Below are 12,842 nucleotides of genomic sequence, written 5' to 3'. Positions count from 1 at the left end.
AGAGTGCGTGTGTGAGAGTGTGTGTGTGTGAGACTGTGTGTGTGTGAGAGCGTGTGTGTGTGAGAGTGTGTGTGTGAGAGTGTATGTGTGTGAGTGTGTGTGAGAGTGTGTGACTGTGAGAGTGTGAGAGTGCGTGTGTGAGAGTGTGTGTGTGTGTGAGACTGTGTGTGTGTGAGAGTGTGTGTGTGAGAGTGTATGTGTGTGTGTGAGAGTGTGTGTGTGTGAGACTGTGTGTGTGAGAGTGTGTGTGTGTGTGAGAGTGTATGTGTGTGAGAGTGTGTGTGTGAGAGTGTGTGTGTGAGAGTGTATGTGTGTGTGTGAGAGTGTGTGTGTGTGAGACTGTGTGTGTGAGAGTGTGTGTGTGTGTGAGAGTGTATGTGTGTGAGAGTGTGTGTGTGAGAGTGTGTGTGTGAGAGTGTGTGTGTGAGACTGTGTGTGTGTGAGAGTGTATGTGTGTGAGTGTGTGTGAGAGTGTGTGACTGTGAGAGTGTGAGAGTGCGTGTGTGAGAGTGTGTGTGTGTGTGAGAGAGTGTGTGTGAGAGTGTATGTGTGTGAGTGTGTGTGAGAGTGTGTGTGTGTGTGAGACTGTGTGTGTGTGAGAGTGTGTGTGTGAGAGTGTATGTGTGTGAGTGTGTGTGAGAGTGTGTGACTGTGAGAGTGTGAGAGTGTGTGTGTGTGTGAGACTGTGTGTGTGTGAGAGTGTATGTGTGTGAGTGTGTGTGAGAGTGTGTGACTGTGAGAGTGTGAGAGTGCGTGTGTGAGAGTGCGTGTGTGAGAGTGTGTGTGTGTGTGAGAGAGTGTGTGTGTGAGACTGTGTGTGTGAGAGAGCGTGTGTGTGTGAGTGTGTGTGAGAGTGTGTGACTGTGAGAGTGTGAGAGTGCGTGTGTGAGAGTGTGTGTGTGTGTGAGAGAGTGTGTGTGTGAGACTGTGTGTGTGAGAGCGTGTGTGTGTGTGAGTGTGTGTGTGTGACTGTGAGAGTGTGTGACTGTGAAAGTGTGAGAGTGTGTGTGTGAGAGTGTGTGTGTGTGAGAGTGTGTGTGACTGTGAGAGTGTGAGAGAGTGTGTGTGTGTGTGAGACTGTGAGTGTGTGTGTGAGTGTGTGAGAGACTGTGAGAGTGTGTGTGTGTGACTGTGAGAGTGTGAGAGAGGGTGTGTGTGTGAGTGTGTGAGAGACTGTGAGAGTGTGAGAGAGTGTGTGTGTGTGTGACTGTGAGAGTGTGAGAGAGGGTGTGTGTGTGAGACTGTGAGACTGTGAGTGTGTGTGAGAGTGTGAGAGTGTGTGTGTGTGTGACTGTGAGTGTGAGAGTGTGTGTGTGTGAGACTGTGAGAGTGTAAGAGAGTGTGTGACTGTGAGAGTGTGAGAGAGGGTGTGTGTGAGACTTTGAGTGTGTGTGTGTGAGTGTGTGAGAGTGTGAGAGTGTGCGGAGTGCAGCGTGCACGTAGCCTGGCACAAGCGCCGTGGTGACGTCACCGCCACTGAGTGTTGCAGCGGTCAGCGCTACGCTGCGCTACGACCCGAGTGACGATTATCTGAACCGGTCCTGGGCCTCCCCTAGGTCGACTCAGCCTCAAACGAGTACGCGGTGCGGTGTGTAGTAAACATCACCACTGGGGAGACAAAGGCGGCCGGGCGTGATGCTGGTCACCCACCCCCCTCATGTGCCGTGCTCGCTTACAGCACTTGCCCCAACAGTCTCTAATGTCTATACGGGGGATCTTTGTATATATTTGTGTGTGTGTACACCTCAGTACTGGGGAGACAAAGGCGGCCGTGCCTCGGTCAGTCGACCCCATGGCACCTGCCGGGTCTGTCCCGTGACCAGCCAGCGGCCAGCGTCTCGAGGTGGTGCACCTAGCCTGGCACAAGCCACCCGAGTTCGATCCCCGCTCACGGCTAACACCAAGTGACGGTCCTGGGCCTCCCCTAGGTCGACTCAGCTTCAAGTGAGTGCCTGGTGCGGTGTGTCTAGTAAACATGGCCACTGGGCCTTCGTAGGCGCCGCTCGCTAACAGCACTTGCCCGCACAGTCTATCGTGCCTATACGGAGGGGGGGATCTTTTGTATGTATTTGTGTGTACACCTGAGCACTGGGGAGACAAAGGCGGCCGGGCGTGGTTGCCGGTCCACGCACTCGCTTCAAAGGCGCCGCTCGCTAACAGCCCTTGCCCCCAAGCAGACCCTGTTCAGGCTACACGGGGGACCTTTGTCTTTGCGTGGTCGATGATTGTTGTCCGCGTGCCTCCCGGCGTGTCTCCACCTGCCCCACCCCGCCAGACCTCTGCGTCATAATGAGGGGGGTGGGGGGTGGGGGGGTGTAATTAACCACGTGACCACATCGCCCAGCTACGTCAGGGCCTGAGGGGCCGTCCGTAAATGACGTCACGCACCTAAGGGGCGGGGTGGGGGTCAGACATTTGTGACGATGGGTTGGAGAAATGTGACGTCACATCAAAATAAATATAGACGACACGTTCTACTTAATTAAATAGACTTTTTAATAAATGTTTTCTCCTACAACATCAGAGTGCAGCGCCACATTAAATGCGCACTACGATGACGATAGTTTAAAGCGATTTGAAGCATGTTTTATTTTTGGGGGGGGGAAAGGCAGAATTTTGTGACGTCATATTTGAGGGGAGGGTCTGACTTTTTGTGACGTCGTGTGACGAAGGAGGGGGTGGGTGGGGGGTCAAAAATCGTCCAAAATCGCGTGACGTCATTTAAGTTTTGTGAGCTCGACAGCGCTCGGATTTGGGACCAAAGTTGCTCATGGGTTGGACTCCAGGTCTCAGGGCGGCCTGACCAAGGTGCTTGGAGGCCAGAGGTCGCCAACGGGTTTTGATTCATCTTCAATTCCTTACCCGTACCCGGCCGCACCAGGGTCGCAAACGGGTACCCGTACCCGGCCGTACCCGTACCCTACCCGTACCCGGCCGGGTACGGGTAGGGTACGGGTATCGGGTACCTCATTGCGACCTCTGGGATGAAGCCACGTTGCAGGCGCGGGTGGGTTGATTCTAGGGACTTGAATTGTGAGAAGAGACGAGACGTTGGGAAATGAGTGACAAACGGTGACTCACCAGTAACTCACGGCCTACCCGTACCCGGCCGCACCAGGGTCGCAAACGGGTACCCGTACCCGGCCGGGTACGGGTAGCCGGGTATCGGGTAAGGTACGGATATCGGGTACCCGGTTGCGACCTCTGCTGTAGGCCCGAGGCCGCTGCTGTTTCTTTCGGCCTTCGGTGATAATTCTTTAGAGTTGGCAGTGCCGCTGCCGCTGCTGCTGCTGCCCCATGTCGCAACAACAACAACTACTCTGAGAATAGGTTTTCACCCTTTTTTCTGGCAACAAAACAGCTGTGTTAAGTTGTTAAAACACCAAAACTGAAACCTTTTTACGAGGAATCACGTCTGCATTAACCACAATACTTGTGGTCAGAATGCAAACAAAAACTATACTCTGATAGTATATGCATTGTCTTTGAAGCTGATTGGTCCACACCAGAGACAGCTTTCTTTAGAGCCTAGTCTCAAACGGTGTTAGACCAGAGGACTGTTCCCAAGATATTTAAGTTTTTACATTTTACGTCTATGTATATTGTGTCGATAGTCATGTTATGGTTGCTTTACATGATAACACGTTACCTGTCCTGTTCATGTAACACTTTAAAAATCAGCAAAAGGGTTATATAAATAAAATGTATTATGAAACAAAAGGCAAAAAACTATGATGGATATATAAGTACATGGCTTAGCCCTTATTCAGTGTCTACTCGGCGCTTCTTGGCTTGTCTCTTGTATTCATTAAATGGATAATCTCTTCTTCTTGGTTCTTTCCGTAAAGTCACGTAGAAGGGAAATAATAAAATAATAAAAATAAAACATAATAAAATACAATTCTCACGACGTTTCGGCCACAACGCAAGCAGCCGTCCTCAGGTGAAGAACAGGTCTGTCGGAAAGACAGCGTTTGAATGACCACCACCAAGCTTGGCAGCGTATATTTAAGCTGGGTTGGAGGGGGAAGAGCGCCTTGACAAAGGCATTTGCATATCAACAGGAATTTAGCATATTTATGGAAAATGCAGATATGGGATTAGACACTACTTGTGGAATGCGTAGGAGGTGGGGGGGGGTCTCAAAGTCATATTATGCCCGATAATCTCTTGTCACTGTCCAACAATAGTCTGCAAGCATTGCTGGGCTCCATTTGCCCTGAGAGCGTTTCTCCATTGTCGCAATCTCCTGGTGACATCGCTCACCATGCTCGGTCGCTCACTGCTCTGCAGTTCGATGGGAAAAAAATCTAGATAAGAGTGCAAAAAAATATCTTTAGTGACATGTTGCAACCAAGGCTTTTGTATGCCTTGAAGGGGGCTTTCCACCACTCCCTGTCGTTGTCTGCCTTGTTGTTTCCGAGAACATTTGTTTCCGCTAACTGGAAGGCTTTCCATGCCGTCTTTTCCTTGCCACGCAGAGCGCACTGTCAAATGCATCATCTCGAAGAAGTTCACGAATCTGAGCACCAACGAAGACACCTTCCTTTATCTGAGCTTCACTTAACCTGGGAAATTTTCCACGGAGGAACTTGAAAGCTGCTTGTGTTTTGCCCGTGGCTTTAACAAAGTTCTTCATCAGACCCAGCTTGACGTGTAAGGGTGGTAACAATGACTGTCGGAATGGCCAATCTATCTTGATACTATTAGTTCTTTCGGTAAAGTCACGTTGGTAAAAAATGTAATAAAAATAATAAAAATAAAATAATTTACCTACGTGACTTTACCGAAAGAACTAAGAGTATGAATCATTGCAGTCACGAAAGCTTCAAATCTAGAATCTATCTTGATGTTGTGGGAATCTCTCGCACGACTATCCCATTCGCAGAGAGAACAGCGGCACTTTGTGTATCCAGTCTGCAGACCAAGCAAGAGAGCAACAACCTTCAAATCGCCACAAAGCTGCCACTGATGTTGGTCATAGTTTATGAACCTCAAAAGTTGTTTCCTGTTGTCATAGGTTTCCTTCATATGGACTGCCTGACCAACTGGAATTGATGGCAAGACATTAACATTATGCAGCAAAACAGCTTGAAGACTCATCTTCGATGAATCAATGAACAGTCTCAACTCATCTGGATCATGAACGATGTTGAGGGCTGCCCATCACACCATCGACGTTGCTGCAGGCTACAAGATCACCTGCCATGAAGAAGAATGGGACAAGATCTTGTTGACGGTCACGGAACACGGAAACCCTAACATCACCTGCCCGGAGATTCCACTGCTGCAGCCTGGAGCCCATCAGCTCTGCCTTAATCTTGGGTAGTTCCAAATCCCTGACAAGGTCCTTTAGTTTACCTTGTGCGATGAGGTGTGGTTCAGAGGAGGAGGATGGGAGAACATCTGGGTCATGTGACCTTGATGGTTCAGGACCAGAAGTTTCCTCCTCTTCCTAGACTCGAGTGAGAATGATTCTGGTGCATCAGGAAGCGACAGTCCTTCTGCGTGTGCTACTGGGCGTATGGCTGATAGAATGTTTGGATGAAGCACAGTCCACTTTTGTCTTCTTAGACGCACCTTTGCCAACTGGAGGCGCCATGAAGAAGTAGCAATCGCTGATGCGATCTGTTGGCTCTCTCCAAATCATTGGCTCTGCAAAAGGCATCGATTTCCTTTCCGTTATCAACCACAAGTGTTGCAGCATATGTGTGGGGCCCACATCTTGTCCTGATCTCCAATTTTGCAGCCAAAATAAAGGTGATAGGCTTCCTTAACCACAGTGGTTGTGCTGCGCTTGTGTGATGCAAAAGTCACTTCACCACAAACATAGCAGAAGTGATCTGCTTTGTTCACACAAGCACGGGGCATCTCTGCTCACTTTGGCTACACAGAAATCTACGACGCTCTTTGATTATTTCGGTAAAGTCACGTAGGTGAAAATAAAAACAATAATAACATTTAAAATACAAATGAAAATAACTAAATTTTAGTTATTTTCATTTTAAATTGTATTATTCTTTTTATTTTCACCTACGTGACTTTACCGAAAGAACCAAAGAGTGTGGATCCTTGCAGTCACGAAAACTTGAAATCTAAAATTAAACATAAATGGGTCTACTCGTCGCCGTGGAAACGGGAGGCCTCGTTTTAGGCCTGGAAACAATTGACCATTTAATTGAATTCGTCGATTAAAAATATCGACCTGATGGACAAAAAGAGAGAGGGGGGAAGGAGGATAAGAAAAAGCCGAAATGATGAACGAAGCAAAGTGCCGACTACACCGACCATCTTCTTGTTGCCTCTGATCGTTAAAAGGAAAAGAGGAGGAGAGAGGAAGAGAGAGGGAGGGAGAGAGGTGATTGAGGGAGAGGGATGAGAGGGGAGAGGGAGGGGAGAGGGAGACAGTGGGGAGAGGGGAAGGAGGAGACAATGGAGAGAAGTTATGGAGTTTCACAAGTCGTGCACAAGAGACGCAGGGAGACAGAAAGACACGGGGAGAGGGAGACAGGGACACAGGGAGACACAGAGAGACACAGAGAGACGCGGGGAGACACAGGGAGACACAGGGAGACACAGAGACGCGGGGAGACAGAGGGAGACACAGGGAGACAGGGAGACACAGGGAGACAGAGGGAGACACAGGGAGACGCGGGGAGATACAGGGAGACAGGGAGACACAGGGAGACAGAGGGAGACACAGGGAGACAGGGAGACACAGGGAGACAGAGGGAGACACTGAGAGACACGGGGAGACACAGGGAGACACTGAGAGACAGAGGGAGACACTGAGAGACACGGGGAGACACAGGGAGACACCGAGAGACACAGGGAGACACGGTGTATGCTGCGTGTCTCCGAGTGTCCGCCTCGTGACGTCTGTCCCCATCCCTGCCCCCGGGGCTCCTCACTCACGCGCAGCGCGCCAACCGCTGCGCCACCGCTCGGGACGCACGAGACAAAGACAAAGATCCCCCGTGTAGCCCACGTCGACTTCTGGAGCAAGTGCTGTTCGCGAGTAGCAGCGATGAAGGCGGGGTGGTGCGGTGAGCACCACGTCCCGGCCGCCTTTGTCTCCCCGGTGCTGATGTTTAAATGTCACACGCGCACACACACCGCAAGCAGACGCTCATTGAAATGCCGATTTGACCCAGAACCGGTTCAGACATTCCGCCCACCGATGTTGACCGTGAGCGCGAGTCGGGAACTCGGATCGGCGGTTCTCTTTTTAGTAAGGCAGTGCGCTAACCGCTGCGCCACCGCTCCCCCCCCCGAAGGCCCCGCACACGTGACCACGTCTGAGTCGGTGTAACAGAGACAAAGATCACCCGTGTAGCCTTAGCAGACTGTAGGGGCAAGTGCTGTTAGCGAGCGCCTATGAAGGCCGGAACGGTACACGAGGGGGAGGTTAGCCAGGACCACGCCCGGCCGCCTTTGTCTCCCCAGTGGCGATGTTTACTACACACCGCACCAGGTACTCATTTGAGGCCGAGTCGACCTAGGGGAGAGGCCCAGGACCGGTTCAGATAATCGTCACTGGCGGTGTTGCCTAAGAGCGAGAATCGAACTCGGGTCGCCGGGTTCGTAGCGCAGCGCGGCGCTAACCGCTGCGCCACCGCTCCCCTTTCGTGTAACAAATACCACACACACACAGCACACACACACACAGCACACACACACAGCACACACACACACAGCACACACACACACAGCACACACACACAGCACACACACACACAGCACACACACACACAGCACACACCACACACACACAGCACACACAGCACACACACACACAGCACAGGTAGCTGGATGGGTGTGGTGATGGGGCCGAAATAGGTGGTTGACGATTTGTCCCAAACGGTCGCCATGGACACTGAGAATGTCGCCTGCGTGTCGCGCGGATCTCATCACGAATGCTCCGTAACAAGATCTTCCCTCCTCTCGTTCATCAACCTAATAAGTCATCGGACGGGTGTGGTCCCCCTATAGATTCACAGCTATTTGTTGATAATCAACGTTTTTTGGGGAGGGGGGGGTTAGATCGCGTTATTTATAAATGTGTCGTAACCCTCCACCACCCGACACGGCCAATCAGTAAAAAAGTAAACTCGTAAAAACAAAGTTTTTCACTATAAATCCTTTATATGCGTGGCATCGGGGCGGCTAGAGTCCTCTCGTCCTCTGGCTTGAGATGGCTGCCACCTATGGGTCAGATGATTGTCTGGCAGCATTAAGCAATTGGTAATTAAATATTTTTTAAAAATTCCCTAAACAGTGTAAAATTTTGGAATTTTATTTTTCACGAAAATGCATTGTCACGCACAACGAGTCTGTGTGCAAAATGTCAGCTCGATCGGATCACGGGAAGTGGGTTAAAAAACGACCGAAAGATTTGCACGGTCCTAAGCAAGCAAGCGAACTTAATATAAAGGATTTAGAAAGTGTCACGTTGACAAAAGACAAAATAGTTCACTGCTTTAGCCCCACACCGGTGTGTTGAAGCGTGAAACCACAACATTTACAAATTTTGAGTAGCACGACGTTTCGCTGGTAATTGCATCCAGCATCATCGGGCAATTCGCCAGAATGGTGAGGGGCTCTGCTCTGTCTCCCGTTCTTATATAGAGCAGCAGCAGCAGGGTGACGTCATCATTAACTCATCAACTCATCAGCTATTTGATAATTGGTTCTTTACCCTTCTATCTGGCAACAAAACTGACACCTTTTTACAAGGAGTCACGTTTGCATAGACCGCAATACCTGCAGTCATAATGCAAACAAAAGACACAACTCTGATAATGTATGCACTGTCCTTGAAGTTGATTGGTCCACACCCGAGACAGCTTTCCTTAGAGCCTAGTCTCACATGGCGTCATCTGGTCCAACCCATGTGAGACTAGGCTCTAAGGAAAGCTGTCTCGGGTGTGGACCAATCAACTTCAAGGACAGTGCACATTATCAGAGTTATGTCTTTTGTTTGCATTATGACTGCAGGTATTGCGGTCTATGCAAACGTGACTCCTTGTAAAAAGGTGTCAGCTTTGTTGCCAGATAGAAGGGTAAAAACCAATTATCATATTTTTACTGGCAAATGAGGTTCCCATAGTGTCATCAGCTATTTGGTTTTTTTTTAACCAGGTAAGACTACGCAGCTCTGTTTTCAGAAGCGAGCCTGGGCTACCACCGATGATAAGTCAACGAAGTCGTCATCGTCGTCATCGTCGTCGTCACGTGGACATTTATAGCAGCAGACAAATTATCCAAACGCGTGAGGTTGAGTCTAAATGTGGAGGAAAAAAAACGGAGGATCCGGAGAGAAATGCACGTGACCACGGAGAGAGAGACACACGCAAACTCCAAATATACAGCAGCAGGCGTCAGGGTCGGGATCGAACCCACGACCTCCTGTAGACAAGGTTGAGGTAGTTAACATCTCACCACGGAGAGAGAGAGACACGCAAACTCCAAATATACAGCAGCAGGCGTCAGGGTCGGGATCGAACCCACGACCTCCTGTAGACCAGGCGAGGTAGTCAACATCTCGTTACGGAGCTGCTCATGCCCTGAGGGACTCGGGGCTGAGTCACGGCTACGGGAACCGGCTGGGCGAGGCGACCTCCGATCGACGGAGCTCAGAGGGCGCCCCGGGCGGGAGGGGAGGGGTAGGAGGGGAGGGGAGGGGGGGAGATCACAAAAGCCCAGGAATTCCAAACTCTTTTGCATTTCACCAAGCAAGTACAGTGGTACCTCGGTATACGTCGTGAATTCGTTCCAGAAGGGGTAGGACTTATACCGAAAATGACGTAGCTACCAAACGAATTTTTCCCATAAGAAATAAAAGGAAAGGAAATAATCCGTTCCAGAGTCTAAGAAATGATATTTTATGTGGCATATTATACATTAATGGGGTTGTATAAAATAATTTAGACACTACTTATTACTAAAATGCATACATAAATAAAAATAAATGCATAATTAAATAAAAATAAATTTAAATAAAAATAAAATTTAGCGTCACTTTACCTTGCTGAGAGGAGTTGATAGCCTACGAGGATGGTGGCGAGGAAGGGGATGAGTCGTGAACGGGGTCTACGTGGGTACGCGGTGACTCATCCGGACCCATACAAGTTCTAGCAAGCGCGTCGTATCCCAAGCAAGGCGTCGTATCCCAAGCAAGACGTCGTATCCCAAGCAAGGCGTCGTATCCCAAGCAAGGCGTCGTATCCCAAGCAAGACGTCGTATCCCAAGCAAGGCGTCGTATCCCAAGCAAGACGTCGTATCCCAAGCAAGACGTCGTATCCCAAGCAAGACGTCGTATCCCAAGCAAGGCGTCGTATCCCAAGCAAGGCGTCGTATCCCAAGCAAGGCGTCGTATCCCAAGCAAGGCGTCGTATCCCAAGCAAGACGTCGTATCCCAAGCAAGGCGTCGTATCCCAAGCAAGACGTCGTATCCCAAGCAAGGCGTCGTATCCAAATCAAGGCGTCGTATCCCAAGCAAGGCGTCGTATCCCAAGCAAGGCGTCGTATCCCAAGCAAGACGTCGTATCCCAAGCAAGGCGTCGTATCCAAATCAAGGCGTCGTATCCCAAGCAAGGCGTCGTATCCAAATCAAGGCGTCGTATCCCAAGCAAGGCGTCGTATCCCAAGCAAGGCGTCGTATCCCAAGCAAGACGTCGTATCCCAAGCAAGGCGTCGTATCCAAATCAAGGCGTCGTATCCCAAGCAAGGCGTCGTATCCCAAGCAAGGTGTCGTATCCCAAGCAAGACGTCGTATCCCAAGACATTTTTTTCTCTCGTCAAAACACGACGTATACCAAATTCGACATATTCCAAAGCGGTCGTATACCGATGAATGACTGTATGTATGTTGAACTTCTTTCGCACCGTACATCGTCAACCTTGCTAATCAAAGGTTTTCAGTTTCATGTATTAGGTATAACCCTGTGAGCCATGAGGATCTTGACTCGGGTGCAACCGCAACTAAACAAAAACATGAACAAGAAACATCTTAAAGTGACTACACGCAACAGAAACATCCTGGAAAAAATAGCAAAGTCTTCCAGGTGCCGGGAGAGGTGAGCAATCCAAGCACACACACACACGTGCACACGTGTGTGCCTTCATAGGTGCTGATCGTTAGCAGCACTTGCCCGAACAGTCCGTTAAGGCTATACGGGGGATCTTTGTCTTTGCAGTGTAGGGTCAGGCCCCACTGAGCTATGTAGAGGCGCTTGTTCATAGCGACCTGGATGTCACGAATGATAGCTCGACGAAGCGGCTCATCGTCATCATCGTCGTCATCATCATCATCATCGTCATCATCGTCATCATCATCGTCATGATCATCGTCATGATCATCGTCATCATCATCTTCATCATCGTCATCATCATCGTCATCATCGTCAATCATCGTCATCAATCATCGTCATCATCATCACCATCGTCATCATCATCGTCATCATCGTCGTCATCATCGTCATCATCATCGTCATCATCTTCATCATCATCGTCATCATCATCATCGTCATCATCGTCATCATCATCGTCGTCATCATCATCGTCGTCATCATCATCGTCATCATCATCGTCATCATCATCGTCATCATCATCATCGTCATCATCGTCATCGTCATCGTCATCATCATCATCGTCGTCATCGCATGGAAGTGGATAGCGGCAGCCAAACATTCTAAACGCGTGACGTGGATTCTAAATGTGGAGGGGAAAACCGGAGGACCCGGAGACAAAGCCACGTGACTAATATAATATGATGTTTTATTTTTATTATTTTATTATTTCCCTTCTACGTGACTTTACCGAAAGAACCAAGAAGATCTACACACACCCTAAATAATTAAAATGTACAGTACATACGTGGTCATTGTTGAGAATGTTTAAATGTAGCGTTGCGTATTCATGCAATGCGGCACTGTGAGCGTCAGATGTGTGCCAGAAAGACGCCATGTGGGGTAAACAAAAATAGAAACGGACTCGACAGTCGGGGCAAGGGGTGCCGTGCCAGCCCGGGGCACGAGGTGGCCGACTCGCTCACCCACTCACCCACTCGCTCACCCACCCACACGCTCACCCACTCGCCCATCCACTCACCCACCCACCCACTCGCTCACCCACCCACCCACACGCTCACTCACCTACCCACCCACTCGCTCACCGACACGCTCACTCACCCACCCACTCGCTCACCCACCTACCCACCCACTCGCTCACCGACACGCTCACTCACCCACCCACTCGCTCACCCACCCGCCCACCCACACTCTCACCCACCCGCTCACCCACCCGCTCATCCACTCGCTCACCCACCCACATGCTCATCCACTCGCTCACCCACCTACCCACATGCTCATCCACTCGCTCACCCACCCACCCACATGCTCACTTACTCACCCACACCCTCACCCACCCACTGGCTCACCCACAGACACGCTCACCCGCTTGCCCATCCACTCACCCACTCGCTTGCTCACCCACCCACCCACACGCTCACCCACCCACTCGCTCACCCACCCGCTCACCGACTCTCCCACCCACTCACTCAAGATCTCTTATACGAAGTCGCTCCGGGGATGTAAAACACCCCCACCCCTCCCAAACTTTGTGGGGGTGGGGGGGTCATTTGACATTTTCCAAAACCCGTTTTGTGAAATGCGGAGCGCACGTTTCGCCTGTGGAGCTCCCACGACCTCCCAGTCGACGCCTCCGAGAGAGAAGAGCTCCCACGACTCCAGAAAGACGAGCCGAGATCGAAGAACCACGAGGAGTCGAGATTCATCCGCGCGATTTCCAGACGGCAGCGGATTCCCCGGACACTTGAGGG

This window comes from Lampetra fluviatilis, chromosome 60, assembly GCF_964198595.1.
Source record: "Lampetra fluviatilis chromosome 60, kcLamFluv1.1, whole genome shotgun sequence".
Lineage (NCBI taxonomy): Eukaryota > Metazoa > Chordata > Hyperoartia > Petromyzontiformes > Petromyzontidae > Lampetra > Lampetra fluviatilis.
The sequence above is the reverse complement of the archived record's forward strand: the minus strand, read 5'-3'. Positions refer to the sequence as shown.